The 16,064-nt window shown below is 42.7% G+C and overlaps 1 protein-coding gene across 2 annotated transcripts in view; it reads right to left on the bottom strand.

The window, feature by feature from the left end:
- GPR149 (G protein-coupled receptor 149) overlaps positions 1-16,064 on the bottom strand; it is a 46,708-nt gene that overhangs the window by 3,674 nt on the left and 26,970 nt on the right. The window lies entirely within an intron of this gene.

The raw sequence follows: 16,064 nt of genomic DNA, 5'->3' as shown, positions 1-16,064 counted from the left end.
TACATTTTCTCTAGGAACATTAGAAGCCTGGTATTTAAATCAACAGTATTATTTTTTTAAAAGGGTTTAAAGCACCTATTGTTTTCAGTGAGCAAGGCTCTTTATGATGCATTTTAATATAAAAGGCAAGGTTATTATAATAAGAGTGACTATGACTCAGTTATAGGCATGGACACAAAGGGACTTCATTATAAGATTTCTATAGGATTTCAATGTAATCAAAGCCTGGTCCACATGGGGATCAGGACTGTGCTATGAACATATTTAAGCACAGTTGGCGGGACGGGAAGGAGAGGGAATGGTGAGAAGGGTGCTAGATAAACTATGCCAACTGGCACACTATAGCACAGATTTATTACAGAACTAACTTGGTTACAGAGAAATGGTGTTACAACCCTGCTACCAGCTACCATGCTTCAACGTGGTTGTACAGTAGCAAGCACTGTTCTGCTCCCAGAGCAAGTCAGGATTTTAAAGGGTTGCAATCCCCCCCCGCAACAGAGGAACAGTCACGATGTTAAAACCACTGGAAAGTGAACTCCATTGCAGTCCTGAACTACCTTGTGTAATGCTGCAGCTAGGAATTCTTAGCATTTGCATTTGAGTTTATACGGAGAAAAGTCTCTCCAAAAGTTACATTCCTCCCAAAAAACATGTTAGTAAAGGTACAGGCATTACAAAGAGAGTCATTGAAAGAATCTGCGTGAAAAGGAGTAGAAGAAATTGAGCACTTCTATATGGACTGTAGTAGCATAACCCCCTGGGGTTAGTCTGTATATGTTGTGTCCCCCCTCGGTGCCTGATCCACAGAGGAGGATTATCGATTACAGCCCCTTGCTACAGAGCTTGGGTCTTTAGCTCAAACTATGAAGACTCAGTCTTTTAACTCTGGAGGTCTCCAGTTCAATCCCTGGCATTGGCTATGCTGGCAGCTGTTACAATAGTAACTGCAGTCCTTGCAAAACTACAAATGGCTGAGCTACCTGGCACACAGGGATTGGAGAGTTGCCCCAGCAGGGCTTCTCTACCTCCTGCTCCCCAGCAAATCTGCTACAGTTTGGGCCTTGGTCCCTAGAGGGGCAGTGGTCAGCATCTCTAATTAGCCTTTTTCCAAGCCAGGAGGAGCTTTGCCCAAGGCAGACGAATACTTGCCAATTTTGCAGTGGGCCACCCTGGGAGGAAATGCCAGAATAGTTAAGAGGAGGGATGCAGGGCAGAGGAGAAAATCATGGTGACTCTGGAAAGCTGCAGAGCCCAAATCCACACCCCCAGACACTTAGTACATCTACATTGGAGCGGGAAGATATAATTTCCAGCCCAAGCAGATGTACCTGCATCAGCTTTGATTGAGCTAGCACCCTAAAAACAGAAGTATAACCCTGGTGGCGCGAGCAGTGGGAGGAACTAGTCACCTTGAGTATGTACCTCAGGTCCAGGATGGGATGGTACTCGGGGAGGCTAGTCCCTCTCGCTACAATGGCTACTCCTTCTATTTTTAGCATGCTAGCTCAGTCAGAACCAGTACAGGTATTTCTACTTGTGCTGGAAATTACACCTTCCAGTTGCATTGCAGACAGACCTTAAGTGTCTGCCACCTCTGCAGGTAAGGCCTCAGGTAGCTCTTTGAGAGTCACCCAGATTTCCTCCCTGCTCATGTTATGGGTCCAACATAGCTGGCTACGGGACTAGCTGCTGTTAGGGTACCAGACAGCAAGTGTGAAAACTCGGGACGGGGGTTGGAGGTAATAGGTGCCTATATAAGAAAAAGCCCCAAATATCGGGACTGTCCCTATAATATTGGGACATCTGGTCCCCCTAGCTGCTGTATACAGGGCTGAAGGTTCAAGAAGCAACCACCAGCCCCAGTTACTCTTCTCTGGACCCCTTCCCCATCTGCTGCTCCAACGCAGTAGTCTTAGCTTTCTGGTAAACTGGGGAATGAAGTAACCAGAGGAGGAAGGGAGAGGAGAAGAATCAGCCAAAAGGGGTCTGGCAATAAACAGAAAGAAAAAGGATGACAAGGAGGGAAAAATCCACAGAAAACCAGGATTGGAGAGAAAAAATGGACAAAAAAATGGACAGAAAAGGAGAGACATCAGCAAATTTGTGAAGACATGGTACAAGTTTATAAGGCAGGCAGAGTGGGAGCAGCACCTATTTGCCCTCTAACCTTTCCCAAAGGAGGGCTTTAAAAAGGGGCAGGATGGAAAGTATCTAAGGTCAGCAAAATTTCCCCCTGATTTGTGATGAAGCCACATACAGCTGGCAGACATGAATATTGGATAAATCCTACACTGTGGAGAGCTCAGAGTAGAACCCTAGTTCCTCAGTTCCAAAAAACACAGGCCATCACTGCTTGAGTCAAAGGGACACTCTCTCAGCTAATGCTAGTAGAGGGGCCATATTCTCTCTAATGGCTAACTAACTACTAGAAGGGAACCAGGTAAAATAACTGGAAGCAGGGATGTGTATTGGGATTACTTGGGAACTGAAGGAAGATTCCTCCATTTTGACTGGCCCTGATTTTCATCTCCTTTCACAGTCAAGCTGAGCAAATCTTTAGTATCAAAGCAGTTTAGCCCACTGATATGAAAGGTAAATTTGCTCTTGAGAGGGCAAGGAAAGCAATTATTTGCGGGTTATTAAGGAAAAGATCTTGTGATGGAACCTGGTAGAATAAGTCAGGAGTTTTACTGGGCTGCCATGCTGCTAATCAAGTTGTATGAATCCTTAACACAGATACAAAAAGGCTGCACTTGCAAAGAAAAATGGGATCCTATTGTGCAAGAGACTCTTATTAGACTCAGGCCTATTCCGGTGCTTGGATAAAGCAACTAGCCTGAAAAGAAGTTGATTTGCCCTGCCAGAAATTGGCCTGCCCTGCTGGAAGGAAATAAAAACAACATTTGCCTTCTTTATAGATTTGTCAGAGAAAGAATTTGTCAAGAATCGCCCCAGTTTACATTAACGCAGCTGATGTTCTGTGTCTGGGTCCAACTTTTAGTTTTGTCTATAAATGTGTGAAAGCCCGATTCAATTCACAGGGTAAAACGGAATTCATACGGAGGGACGGAATGGTGTGCCTTGCAGCAGTGGAGGATAGTGGGCCAGAGAGTGAAGTAGTTCAGAAATTCATTTCCAAATAAGTGATAAGACCTAGGACTCAATTCTCAGCCCTAGCTCTAGCTGCTTTCTTTGTGCTGTGCAGGCGCCTAGTCTGCACCATTTGAAGTTCTCTATTCAAGGGTCCATTAGTGTCTGCATTTCTGGCAACTAATCTGGTTCAGGGGCTGGAGTACTTTCTAAAAAACACACTCAGGTTGTGAAGGACATCTGGAGTGTATGAAAAAACAAGATCAATAAGGACTGAACATTCTAGCACCTATTAATTACAAGGTTAGATTCTTGTTTAAGATATTACAGATTTGTAAAATTGGATGTCTAAAAGACAGAGTATATCCGAGGCCATCAGGGTGAATTCTTTCTTGAACAGAATGAGTAGTTGCCGCTGCCATAGTTCTCACTGCTCTTTCTGCATAGTTTATTTTTGAGTAAGAGATCAACATCCATCTTAAGTAGCCAAATGTTCATGCCAAATTTATACTTTTCCCGGTGTTCAGTGAACTATATAATTTCAATAGTTACATCATAATTTAGCTGTGTATTAATGGCCAATAAATATGATTAATCTTCGGAGCCATTATAGCTGTAGCAGACACAGAATTTAAAGCATAAACTCACAAATTGCCACTTAAATGGCCAGTAATCTATCCCCTGCATGCCTTAACAGAGCAAATGTTAATTAAACAAACATGTTAAAAAATGCAAAATATTATGACAAAAACCCAAATCAGCCTAATACTAAATAAAGTTAATAGGCCTTATATTGTCCCATGGTGTTTGCTAAAAGAGATGGGGAGAAAATGATTCTCCCGTCCCAGGAACATTTTTGAGATTTCAAACTCTTTTCCCTTTCCCAAATTGGGATGAAATATTGAAATCTCAAAAAATATTGTGAAGTGAAAAAAAACTTTAAAATAAATTGGGTTTTGGTCAATTGAAAATATTTCATTTTGATAATTTTGAAATGTTTAATTTTGATGTTGACTTTAATTCACTCTCTAATTCACTCAAATTTCAAAATGAAAAACCATTGTGAACCGAAATCCAGAGTTTATTTTGAAATGTTGAAGTGGGATGTTTTGACAGTTTCAAAACTTTTTTCACAATTTTTTCAAAACTGACTCTTTCTCATGAAGTTTCAGTTTTGACAAATTGTCATTTTTTTCAATAGAACATAGAAAAATCCTCAACCAGCTCTGGTTACTAACTGCATCCCAGAGCATTCTGGGCTCTCTCTCCCCCTCCATAATATACATATAAAAGCAACACCTGTTATTGCACTAGGAGATGAAGTGAGAGCCAGGACAGAGATTTGGGTATTGATATTCCATGTTCATACTGGCTGACCACATTAAAGAGTAGTGCTTCTGCACTTTACACTAGTGAAACTCAGTCAGCAAGTGTAGCTCTAATTAGAATGTATTACTGTAGTCTTGCCTGGAAGTGACAGGGCCATGAAGGAGAACTGAGTGGTCCCCTGGAGTGGTTGCAGCCTCCTGACTAGCCAGAGATGATGAAAGCTCTCTAAGCAGCTGACCTTCTTTGAACACTTGCAGAATCTAGTACCCTATTAACCTACTGAGTTAGCACAAGGCCATTAGTCCCAGGGTGGATAAAAATCAATTATTATTATTTTTTTTTAAAGATTGGAATTTTTTAATTTAAATCAGATTTTGATAAAATGCTTTGAGGAAAAAAACCTATCTAAATACAATTTTAATTAAGATATATTATAGCTCAAAGATATCTCATCATGGAATAGGAATTCTAATTCTATAGTATGAGACAATATAGTCATGTAATGTTTAAGAAAAGTTTTGTAAATGAGTTCCAACAGTTCATGGATTAGGGACCCAATCTTATGGGGTTCCAGGGGTTTCTGTATAGATTCTTTAGGTTAATCTTTCTATCTACCCAATGGGACTCAGTGTTCAGTCTAGAAGATACCATCAGAGATGCTTAGTTTTGCAGTTCTCAAACTGTGGATTTGTGTCCCCAGAGATAACATACTTGTTAACAGCAAAAATGTTTTAAATAAATAAATAAATCATATATAGAGGTGAGAAATAAGAGACCTCAACCCTATTGTCCCTCTGCAAATTTGTGTACACAGAGTCAATCCCTTACCTCTCTCTAAAAGTGCAAAGTTTCAAAAAATTTAATGAATAGAAGATTGTTGGTGGCGGAATAGATCTGGGCAAGGAGAAGTCTGGAGAGAAATGTGAGAAGGGAGTGAAACTGTTTGAGCAGCATATTCCAGAAGTCTTGAGGTCTTTGTGAGTGTAGCCTTCATTGATTTGAGACCTACCATAGCATTCTCTCAGTAGAAGGGAAAACCTATAATGGCAGCAGGCCGTAAAAGACACCCAGTTTGGGAATATTTTAATGAAGTTCCTCTACCTGTGGGTAAGACAGGCATGCGTGCAAAATGCAAACAGTGCAACAAAGAAATGCAAGGCCTGGTTGCCCACATGAAACAACATCATGAGAAGTGTTCCTTCTCAGGAGGAAGCTGCACTGACAATGATGAAAGGAACATGTCTGAACATGCAGGATCTTCAGGTTGGCAGGGCCAGTGCTACCATTTAGGCAAACTAGGCGGTTGCCTAGGGCGCCAAGATTTGGGGGCGCCAAAAAGCGGTGCCCTCAATTTTTTTTACAGCGTTCCCATGCCCCTTCACCGAGTGCGCGGTTGCCGCTCCACTTCTCCCGCCTCCCAGGCTTGCAGGGCCAATCAGCTGTTTGGTGCCGCAAGCCTGGGAGGGGAGGAGAATTAGAGCGGGGACAGCGTGCTCGGGGAGGAGGCGGAGCAGAGGTGAGCTGGGGTGGGGAGCTGCCGCAGGGCTGGGGGGGGCATAAGGTGGAAGTTTCGCCTAGGGCGCGAAACTTCCTTGCACCGGGCCTGCAGGTTGGTAAACTTTTTTATTTCATACTTCTTTCTTAAGGACTGCCTATCTTCCTTCTGGACAATTTTTCAATTCTCATGTTTGAGCAAAAAATATAGTTGTTACTTTATGGTACTATCATTTTAGATGCACTAGTGATAAAAAATAAATAGCTGAAATAGATAAATTTTCCTTTTACAACTTCACCTTTAAAGTAGTACTGAGTGTCAGTGAATGCAATGAGTAATACTAAATGAGCAGTATGGTAATAATAATTAAATAACTGCATTGACTTATTTTGTTTAGGAGAATCCATTCTCAACATACTGGATTCTGAAGATTATCCACCTTCAAGATCACCATCATTTTCTATAGTTTCAGAGTTATCTGCCAATGATAGTGTTTCAGTCACATCATGTATGTCACATAGCCACAGTATATCACCTGTAGCAAAAAGAAAAAAAAATCTCCACCATCCAGAAACAACCATTGATAAGTTTGTGATAAGAACCAGCAGATTACAAAAAGAGGTCATTAATGAAAAAATTGCTCCGTTTGTTTATGCAATAAACTCTCCTTTCCATATGATTGAGAACCCACACTTCATTAACATGGTTCAATCATTAAGACCAGGATACAGTCCACCCAACAGAACAGATGTCACAGGCAAATTGCTGGATAAAGTGTATGAAAGAGAAATTGAGCAGTGTGCAAAAGATCTAGAGGGTGAAATTGTTAAGCTGAGTCTTGATGGGTTGAGCAGTGTCCACAATGATCCTATTGTATGTGCTTGTGTGACAACAGAAAAAGGGAATATCTTCCTTACAGAAACAATTGATACATCAGGAAATGCACACACAGCAGAATACTTACAAGAAGTAGCAGTAAAAGCTATAACAAACTGGGGGAGGAGGGAGAATTCAAATGTCTAGTACGCAGCTTGGTCACAGACAATGCTGCAAATGTATCCAAGATGAGAAGAAATTTAGAAGAGAGTGCCAAGCTAGTAACATACGGTTGCAGTGCTCATTTGATGCACCTCCTAGCCAAAGATGTCAGTGTTCCAGAAATAAAGGCTAATGTTGTTGAAATTGCAAAATACTTCCATAACAACCACTTTGCAGCAGCTGCTCTGAAAAAAAGTGAGAGGAACCAAGCTAACTCTCCCACAAGACGTGTGATGGAACTCAGTAGTGGACTGTTTTGAGGACTATATCAAGAACTGGCCTAATCTGATGACAGTTTGTGAACAAAATCATGAAAAAATAGATGGCACTGTCACAGCCAAGGTTCTCAATATTGGGCTTAAGAGAAATGTACATATGCTGAGTACCATAAAGCCTATGTCTGTAGCCTTGAACAAAATGCAGAGAAATAGTTTTATTGCTGATGCCGTTGAAATTTGGAAGGAACTGAGTGAGATCTTAAAAAGAGAAATATGCAATGACAGTTAAATTACAAGCATTAAAAAAAGGAATGGGACAAGCACCATCTCCAGCTCATTTTCTTGCAAATATTCTCAATCTCGGTACCAGGGTCAAACCTTAACAGCTGAAGAAGAGGAATTGACTATGACATGGATATCTAGAATCATAGAATCATAGATTATTAGGGTTGGAAGGGACCTCAGGAGGTCATCTAGTCCAACCCCCTGCTCAAAGCAGGACCAATCCACAACTAAATCATCCCAGCCAGGGTTTTGTCAAGCCTGACCTTAAAAACCTCTAAGGAAGGAGATTCCACCACCTCCCTAGGTAACCCATTCCAGTGCTTCACCACCCTCCTAGTGAAAAAGTTTTCCTAATATCCAACCTAAGCCTCCCCCACTGCAATTTGAGACCATTACTTCTTGTTCTGTCATCTGCTACCACTCCTTCCATAATGCCAACTATAATAAACTTCAGAGCTAAAGGTGAATCATTCAAGAAATATGTTTGCTGATGATGTTTTAAAGAAAGTCACACCAGTTAACTGGTGGAAGTTACTTAAGCACTTGGATTCAGAGACTGTTGAAGTGATAATCTCACTTTTAACAGTAGTAGCTTCTTCTGCTGGTGTAGAAAGAATATTTTCTTCCTTTGGACTAATTCATTCCAAATTGAGAAATCATTTGGGACCTGAAAAAGCAGGAAAACTTGTTTTTCTTTTCCAGATTATGAACAAACTGAAAAATGCAGGTGAAGACGACTAAGTTAGCTGCAGAAGCCAATATTTTAAGTTTCTCATGTTGACCTGGCTGACATAGTCAATTTAATTTTTTTTAATATTTCATTTAACTATTTTAGTAAAACAATTTTAACAAAAACAAACCTGATTTTAAAAAATTTGAATGTTTAACTAAATTCAGAAATTCATTCATTATGCTTGTTTTGTTAAAATATTCCATGTTTGCTGTTGAAGAAAAAAATCCAGAATACATAACATTGTTGTTTTAGTTAAATAAAACAATGTAAATGTCTGTCTGGTGATGTTCTCCTCCTAATACACAATGGCAAGAAAATCCTCCAAATATAAATGATTAACCTGTTGAATTGGAGATATTTCACCTCCCAATGACTTCATAAATATCTGCTTCAATTATCTTTGGTAAATGAAATAACCAATCATTCATTTTCTGATAAAGCTGTAAAACTAATCTGAAAAGTTTTCAAAATAAATCACTTAAAATGTATAGTGTGTACCTTCTAAATGTGAAACCTAGATCTATCTCTGAGTTGTGAAGAATATGTATTAAGGATATAGCAACCAACAAGAATGCACTTTTATGTAGAAATCCATGATTAAATTGAGTCTTTCTGACTAGTGATTTAAATCAATTTGATTTAAATCAAATCCACCGTGATTAGTTCTCTATTAAGGTCTCAGTAATGCAAACAAGATCTGACACTCATTCATGTAGACTTGTTAGTAACTGAAAATGAACTGAACAATGTGAGCCAAAGATTAAAGTCTATTGTGGATTCACATCTCTTACCTAGGCTGGTTTGCTTGTGTTGCAAATTTCATGCATGAAAGATATAGCTTAAGTAGGAACTGTATCTCACATATTATATTTAATATAAGGGAGAATAGATTTGGAACAGGAAGAACTTTGTTAATTCTGCAAGAGAGAAGACCAGATACAGGTCTTGTCTACACCCATGTAAACTTGGAGTAACTCCATTGACTTCTGTGGAGTTACTTTGGATGTAAACTGGTATGAATAAGAGCAAAGTGTGACCTTAGAGTCTATTAACCTTGATTATCTTTATAAAATAAGGTATTGTTTGCCTACAAGTATGTAACATTAAATAGTGTGTCCTGTCATTGTATGTCTACATAGTGGTGGCGTTTCAGAGCTGGCTGTTCATTTTATTTATCTAAAGATGTCCATTATGGGTCTACTATTTCTACTTCAGAACCTCTAAGTAATCCAATATTAAGTATAGCATTTGGAGTATGACTTCTGTCCCAAAACAAGCCTGATTCTGGTACATTCTGTGAGGCAGAATTTTGCCTTCTATTTCTTTGTAAACCTAATTTCATGTTTTGATTATAAATCTTTTAATGCAATTTTAATTTAAAAACATTAAAAGCAGGAAGCTGTCTGAGTAATTCAGTGATGGACTCCCATTTATTCTAGTCAGGTTCATGCACCACCCTCACTGTGTTATCTAAGTGAAACAATGGTATCTGCAGTTGTAGCAGGGATATGATTCTTTCTTAATACAATTAAATTAGAAAGCGATCCGCTGTTCTCTTTTTGAATAATCTACAACGGCACTCTTTACAAGCCCAAAATGTTTTTGGAGGAAGACTCCATCTCTTTGTCTCTTTCAACATTCCTTCCTTCCTGTGCCTTACATTGCAATAGTACACTTAAGAAAAAGTATGATTTCTAAAATAAATTTAAAATTCAGACTCCTCCCACACAGTATATACTTCATCTCCTCTTTTAAAAGCATAATTATAAAGGTTCTTTAACTAAGGAACAGGAAGCCTACTGATAGTCTGATTCTCTTGATCATCTTCAGAGAGCCAGAATTTTGAAGATGTCTTGACTTAATGCATCATCCATTTGAATGCAGCAGGGAATTATGCATTTGCATAGCGGCGAACAGCTATTAGAAATAAAAAAAGCTCCCTTTTTCTAGTGAAAATGCTTTTTAGTATCCATGATATATGGGCAGTCTCGCTGCATATTAGATTCACACATTAAAGTAGCATAATCTGCTAGAGTAAGATTTAGAATATTGCTTACAAATTCTTTAAGTCTAACATTGTGTTGGTTCTACCATGAGTTGTTATAGTTTCATGGAGGCAGGCCACAGAAGTCTGATCTGCATGTATTCTTAACAAAATGCTGCCATTACCAGTCCTTTTTTATTGTAACTCTTCAGGCCAAATGGACACTTGAATTCATTTTAGAAGACCTAGTCCTGTATGGTAATGAGTAGCTCTTTCAAGAGCTTCTTATCACCTTCAACTCCCACTGTAACTGATGGGAGCAAAGGATGCTCAGGCCTTTGAGGATCAGACACATACAGCGTAGTGTCTCACGAGAGCTGTAAAATGGGGCCTAGGATCTGGTCCTTGCTTCACAAAGAACAGTTTAACTAGCAGTATGTACAGTGCACCTTACATCAGTCCAGTTTGTTTTCCACTAAAATGTAAGTGCTTCAATCTGTAAAAAATTGTTAATATTTTAAAGGATGTTTAAATATATTATTTCTGCATCTGTGATGCCATGCCAGAAACATGCGATTTAGTAAAAAGTAAAGATTTGGGGGCCAATTCCATGTGCACAAGTTGCACTAACTTCCCTAGGAGTTCCTTGCACACAGTGTGTATGCGGAATCAAGCGCTTTATTTTCTATTTTTACTGTGTGAACAGTGTGCATTTCCATCACGTCTCACCACAGGGCTTTTCATCTGTATGAATTCCTGTCTGGATAGCTGTAGGCAAGCTTGTCTGTTGGAATCTAGGACATCGTTTTCACTGGAGGACTACATATACCAGTACATTCATTTTTTAACAAGAAGAAACAAAAAGTTACAGTGGAATAAATAACAGATGTATTCATACCTCACATACATCATTCATACCTCAGTGGCAGTCATTCCGAGCAAAGGAATCTCTGCAGAATCACTGCAGCAAATCTTTTTTGTTAATGTAAGTCTCACACTGTAGCCTATTATGTTTGTGAAGAATTGAAAATATTCCTCCCTGTATGAGGCAGGTATGACCCTCCCCCCACTCACACATACAGCGTGAGCTAGATTCTCCCTCCTCTTCTGGCTACTTTGTGCTGCTTAGGCTGAATCTGAGCCTCGCTCGCCAGCTAAGAATTCCCCCATGTTGTGGAGCTCTCAGCTGGTGCAGAGAGGCATAGCCAGCTCCTACACCCACCTGGCCAAGGAGCCATGGCAGAGGGAGTGAAAAAGGGGGGCAGCTGTGGTCTACCAATATAGTCAACTGGCACATGGCCAAGCTGTTGGTGTAAGTTAGAGCTGCTGTAACACCAATAGTCTAGGACTGCTTCAGATTCACCATAAGAAATACAGAAGCATAGCTCGCTCTCTGATGGCTTCCTCTTGCTCCTGTGCTGAGCAGATCACAGTGCAGGAAAGAGTCCAGGGCCGTGTCTTATCCATAAGATTTCATAACCAAAGGAAGCCAAGATAGAAAGAATGCTGGTTGTGTGCAGCGTATAGCTTGTTTGCAGTGAAGCTAAAGTAAAATGGCAAGTTCTGCTGCCTGACGCATGAGTAACGTCACTGAAAGCAATGGCACTACTCACAAGAGAAAGGGCTGCAATATAAACCCCAGAGTCTCAAATTGTTTGAATGCATCCAGACGCGTAAACTGCAATTCTTGTTATAATCAAGCTCTATTTATGGAGCCTATTCTGGTAGTCTCTCTGCAGTCCGAACTCACTAGAAATGTTGCCTGAGTAGAAACTGATGGATCTGACCCGTAATAAAGGCGTTCTGTGGGGAAAAAAAGAGTTTTGTTTGAGGATGATTTATTAGTATACCTTAATTTCACCAGGGAAACTTTTCTATGCATATTTGACATTTTGTATGAACACAATTGACCTCATTCTATTCACACATGAGGAACCTGAACTCAGTGGATATGAGTCTCCACTGCCTTGTACCCTGTGCAGTCATTTAAGCACATGCTTAACTCCTACTAAGAAGCATTTTAGGAAAGATTTGTTAGCAGGAACGACATAGTGGCAAAGGAAAATATCCAGCTCCATTCTCTGAATGTCCTTACTGATTATTAATACACTCTATCCAGAGAATAAAGTCAGATCTGCTCCAAGAGTATGTCTTCAGCCAGACAATACTTGTGTTAGCATCTGCCTTGTGCTAAAAGCAGAGAAAAAGTGCTCTGCAACAAAACAGAGGTTGAACGATAGTTCAAGTAATTTCCGACACAGTGAAATAGTGAGACAAAAATGACTGCAGCTATATTAGAGTTACCATACGTCCGGATTTCCCCGGAAATTTCCGGCTTTTTGGTGCTCAAATCCCCGTCCGGGGGGAATTTCCAAAGAGCCGGACATGTCCGGGGAAATAGGGAGGCATAAGCCAGGGTCCGCCCAGCACGATCCGCCGGATCTGCAGCGCAGCCCAGCTGCCCCAGCTACAATGCTCAGGGGGGAATGGGGGGGCTCGGGCTTCCCTCGCGGGCGGGGACCCCCCGGCCACTGGGGGACCCTTCCTGTGGCCCCGTTGCTCCGCGCAGCTTGGAACCTGGCGCTGGGGGAGCTGTTTCTGGCGGGCACAGACAGGCCGGGGAATGTGCTCAGTGGCAGGAAGGAAGCTGCGGCCGGGGCTGCAGGGACCCGCGCTGCCGAGCGTCTGAAGCCCCCAGCAGGCAGAGGCTGCCGGGTGAGCAGGGGAGCAGGGCAGACGGGGGCATAGAGGCTGAAGGGGCGGGGGGTGCAGGGGCTGCAGGGTGAGTGGGGAGCAGGGAAGCACTTAGCAACCCCCAACCAAGATCAGAACGGGAGGGAGGAGGGGGAATGCAGGGTGCTCAGAGGAGGGGGCAGAGTTGGGGCAGGGGCTTTGGGGAAGGGGTGGGGAAGGGGTGGAGTTGGGGCAGGGCCAGGCCCCCGTGGAGTGTCCTCTTTTTTCAGCATTGAAATATGGTAACCCTAAGCTATATTGCCAGCCCCAAGCATTCCAAAAATCATGAATTATTCCCTCCCCCCAAATCACGATGTTTGCATAAGAATCTGAGATTAAGAAAAATACATTCTGGATTCTTTAGGTTCATGTTTTCAAGCTTTTTCTTGACAACCATAAGGGCTAGAAACTGCAATTTCTTTAAAAACAGAAGAAGACATTAAAAATATTAAAGGCAAAAATCATTCAGCATTAAGAATGAAGTTGTTTTATCCTCATTATGTACTGTGCATCTATGGTCTGTATTTATCATCCTCATTCTGAGGACCTTTGCACATCTACGCACAATAGGAGGGGATAAGGCCTGGCTACCATAAATATTTATTCGCACAACTGCAAACACTGGGGAACCAGGGACATTGCTTCACACTGGATCAGAGATCACATCACAGTTTGTCAGTCCAGTGTTTCTGATTTCTGCAGAAAGCAGGAGCACTGCAAGTATGAAGATTCTCAACCTGGAGAGGTGGGAGTGCTCTGTACCATAGCTGTGCCTACTTATCAGCGTGAGTGTGAATACCTGTTTCTGACTAGAGAATCATGCAATGAGACTAGGACGATACTAAACAGGGACTCTTTAGAAGAGGCTTCATCAGGTTCCATGTAGAACTAGACTAAGATCTCAGTCACACAAATGTAAATCTACAGTAACTCCACCAACTTTAGCTAAATTAGAATGGTTTCTCATCAATACTTTATCACATTACAAACCAACATTCTCCTCTGGAGAAGGCCACATATGAGCCATTTCTTGTGATCTACCCTGTTCTTTGACATCCTAGGGCTGGTCTACACGGGGGGGGGGGAAATCGATCCAAGATACGCAACTTCAGCTACGCGAATAGCGTAGCTGAAGTCGAAGTATCTTGGATCGAATTACCTGGGGTCCAGACGGCGCGGGATTGATGACCGCGGCTTCCCCGTCGACTGCGCTACCGCCGCTCGCTCTGGTGGAGTTCCGGAGTCGACGGTGAGCGCGTTCGGGGATCGATATATCGCGTCTTAACGAGACGCGATATATCGATCCCGGATAAATCGATTGCTACCCGCCATTACGGCGGGTAGTGAAGACGTACCCCTAGTCTCATATCTAAATGCCTCTGGGGTTTGTTTCCTACAAGACCACTTCCTCTACCTCTTCAAAGCCACACGAACAGAGTAAAGTTTGTAGCTAGCCTGCAGACAGCCACAGTCAAAATAACGTAAGAAGATTTTCACCTATGACCAGCATTAAGTAACTTGGGAATAGCAAGATGCTAGAAAACAGCCTTGTAGAGAGCCTTTATTCCTCAAAACAAAAAATAAAGCCAGACTTGGAAGCACCCACTTGTTAGGAACACTTCTTTGGTGTTCCTTCTCCTCCTTCAAGAAAAGATCTGAGGCATGCTACAAGAAACTCAACATCTTTTAACTGTGGAAGTAAATTAGGCTTAATTGAATTTAATGCCACTTTAATTCTGAATAAGAACAACCACACAGACACTTAATGCAATTTAAGTAATCCACTTTAAATTCACACCCTTAATTTATTCGGATTAATTTTCTGAGTAACCCTGTGTAGACAAGTCCATAGAAGCAGTAACCTTGTGAGAAATAGAGCTCGGCTTGGCCTGTCATCCTAAATTGCTTCCTCACTTTCAACAGCTGTTGTTGACTTGTACCTCCTTGTATACAGTTGTTTCCTAGTTCTGCTGGTTAACCCTTGCTTTGTTGGTCTGGAGCGCCAGGGCTTTCTGACCCTGTCACCCTTGCCCCTCTTGGGACCTAGACAGGTACTATCCCAGGGGTCAGCAACCTTTCAGAAGTGGTGTGCCAAGTCTTCACTTATTCACTTTAACTTAACGTTTTGTGTGCCGGTAATACATTTTAACGTTTTTTAAAAGGTCTCTCTCTATAAGTCTATATTATATAACTAAACTATTGTTGTATGTAAAGTAAACAAGGTTTTCAAAATGTTTAAGAAGCTTAATTTAAAATTAAATTAAAATGCTGATCTTATGCCGCCGGCCCACTCAGCCCTCTGCCAGCCTGGGGTTCCATTCACCTAGTTTGGCAGCGGGCTGCGCGGGGCCTGCGGGACCCCGGCTGGCAAAGGGCCGGCAGCCGGACCCCAGAACGGAGGTGCAGGTGGGAATGTGGGGGGTGGGTGCAGGAGCTCCTGTTTGGTGCTCAGAGTGGGGGTGGGGATGTGGGGGGGTGCAAGAGTCAGGGGTGTGGGGGGGCTGGGTGTGGGGTGTGTGTGCAGGAGTCAGAATGGGGGCTGGAGGTGTGTGAGGGGGTGCAGGGGTCAGGGCAGAGGGCTGGATGTGTGTGTGTGGGGGTGCAGAGGTCAGGGCAGAGTGCTGTGTGTGTGGGGGGGGGTTCAGGGCAGAGGGCTGTGTGTGGGGGGCGTGCAGGGGTTAGGGCAGGGACCCCAGACCGGGGGTGCAGGTGAGAATGGGGGGGGGTGCAGGAGTTCCCGTTTGGTGCTCAGGGTGGGGGTGGGGATGTGTGGGGGGGTGCAAGAGTCAGGGCATGGGGTGTGGGGGGGCTGGGTATGTGTGGGGGGTGCAGGAGTCAGAACGGGGGCTGGAGGTGTGTGAGGGGGTGCAGGGGTCAGGGCAGAGGGCTGGGTGCATGTGTGTGGGGGGTTCAGGGGTCAGGGCAGAGGGCTGGGGTGCTCGGCTCATAGGGGTGCTCACAGCAGGGGGCTGGAGGGGATATGCCCCGTTCCCACCCCTTTCCCCAGGACCCCATCCCCACCTCTTTTCTGCTTCCTCCCCAGAGCAGCAAGCACGCTGCGGCTCGGCTCTGCTCTGCTCCCCCTCCCCCTTGCAAGGGCGATCAGCTGATCGGCAGCAGGGAGGGGGAGGGGGAGGGGCAGGAATGCACCATGCT

The sequence above is a fragment of the Chrysemys picta genome, chromosome 9 (assembly GCF_011386835.1).
Source record: "Chrysemys picta bellii isolate R12L10 chromosome 9, ASM1138683v2, whole genome shotgun sequence".
In the NCBI taxonomy this organism is placed as follows: Eukaryota; Metazoa; Chordata; order Testudines; family Emydidae; genus Chrysemys; species Chrysemys picta.
The sequence above is the reverse complement of the archived record's forward strand: the minus strand, read 5'-3'. Positions and strand labels throughout refer to the sequence as shown.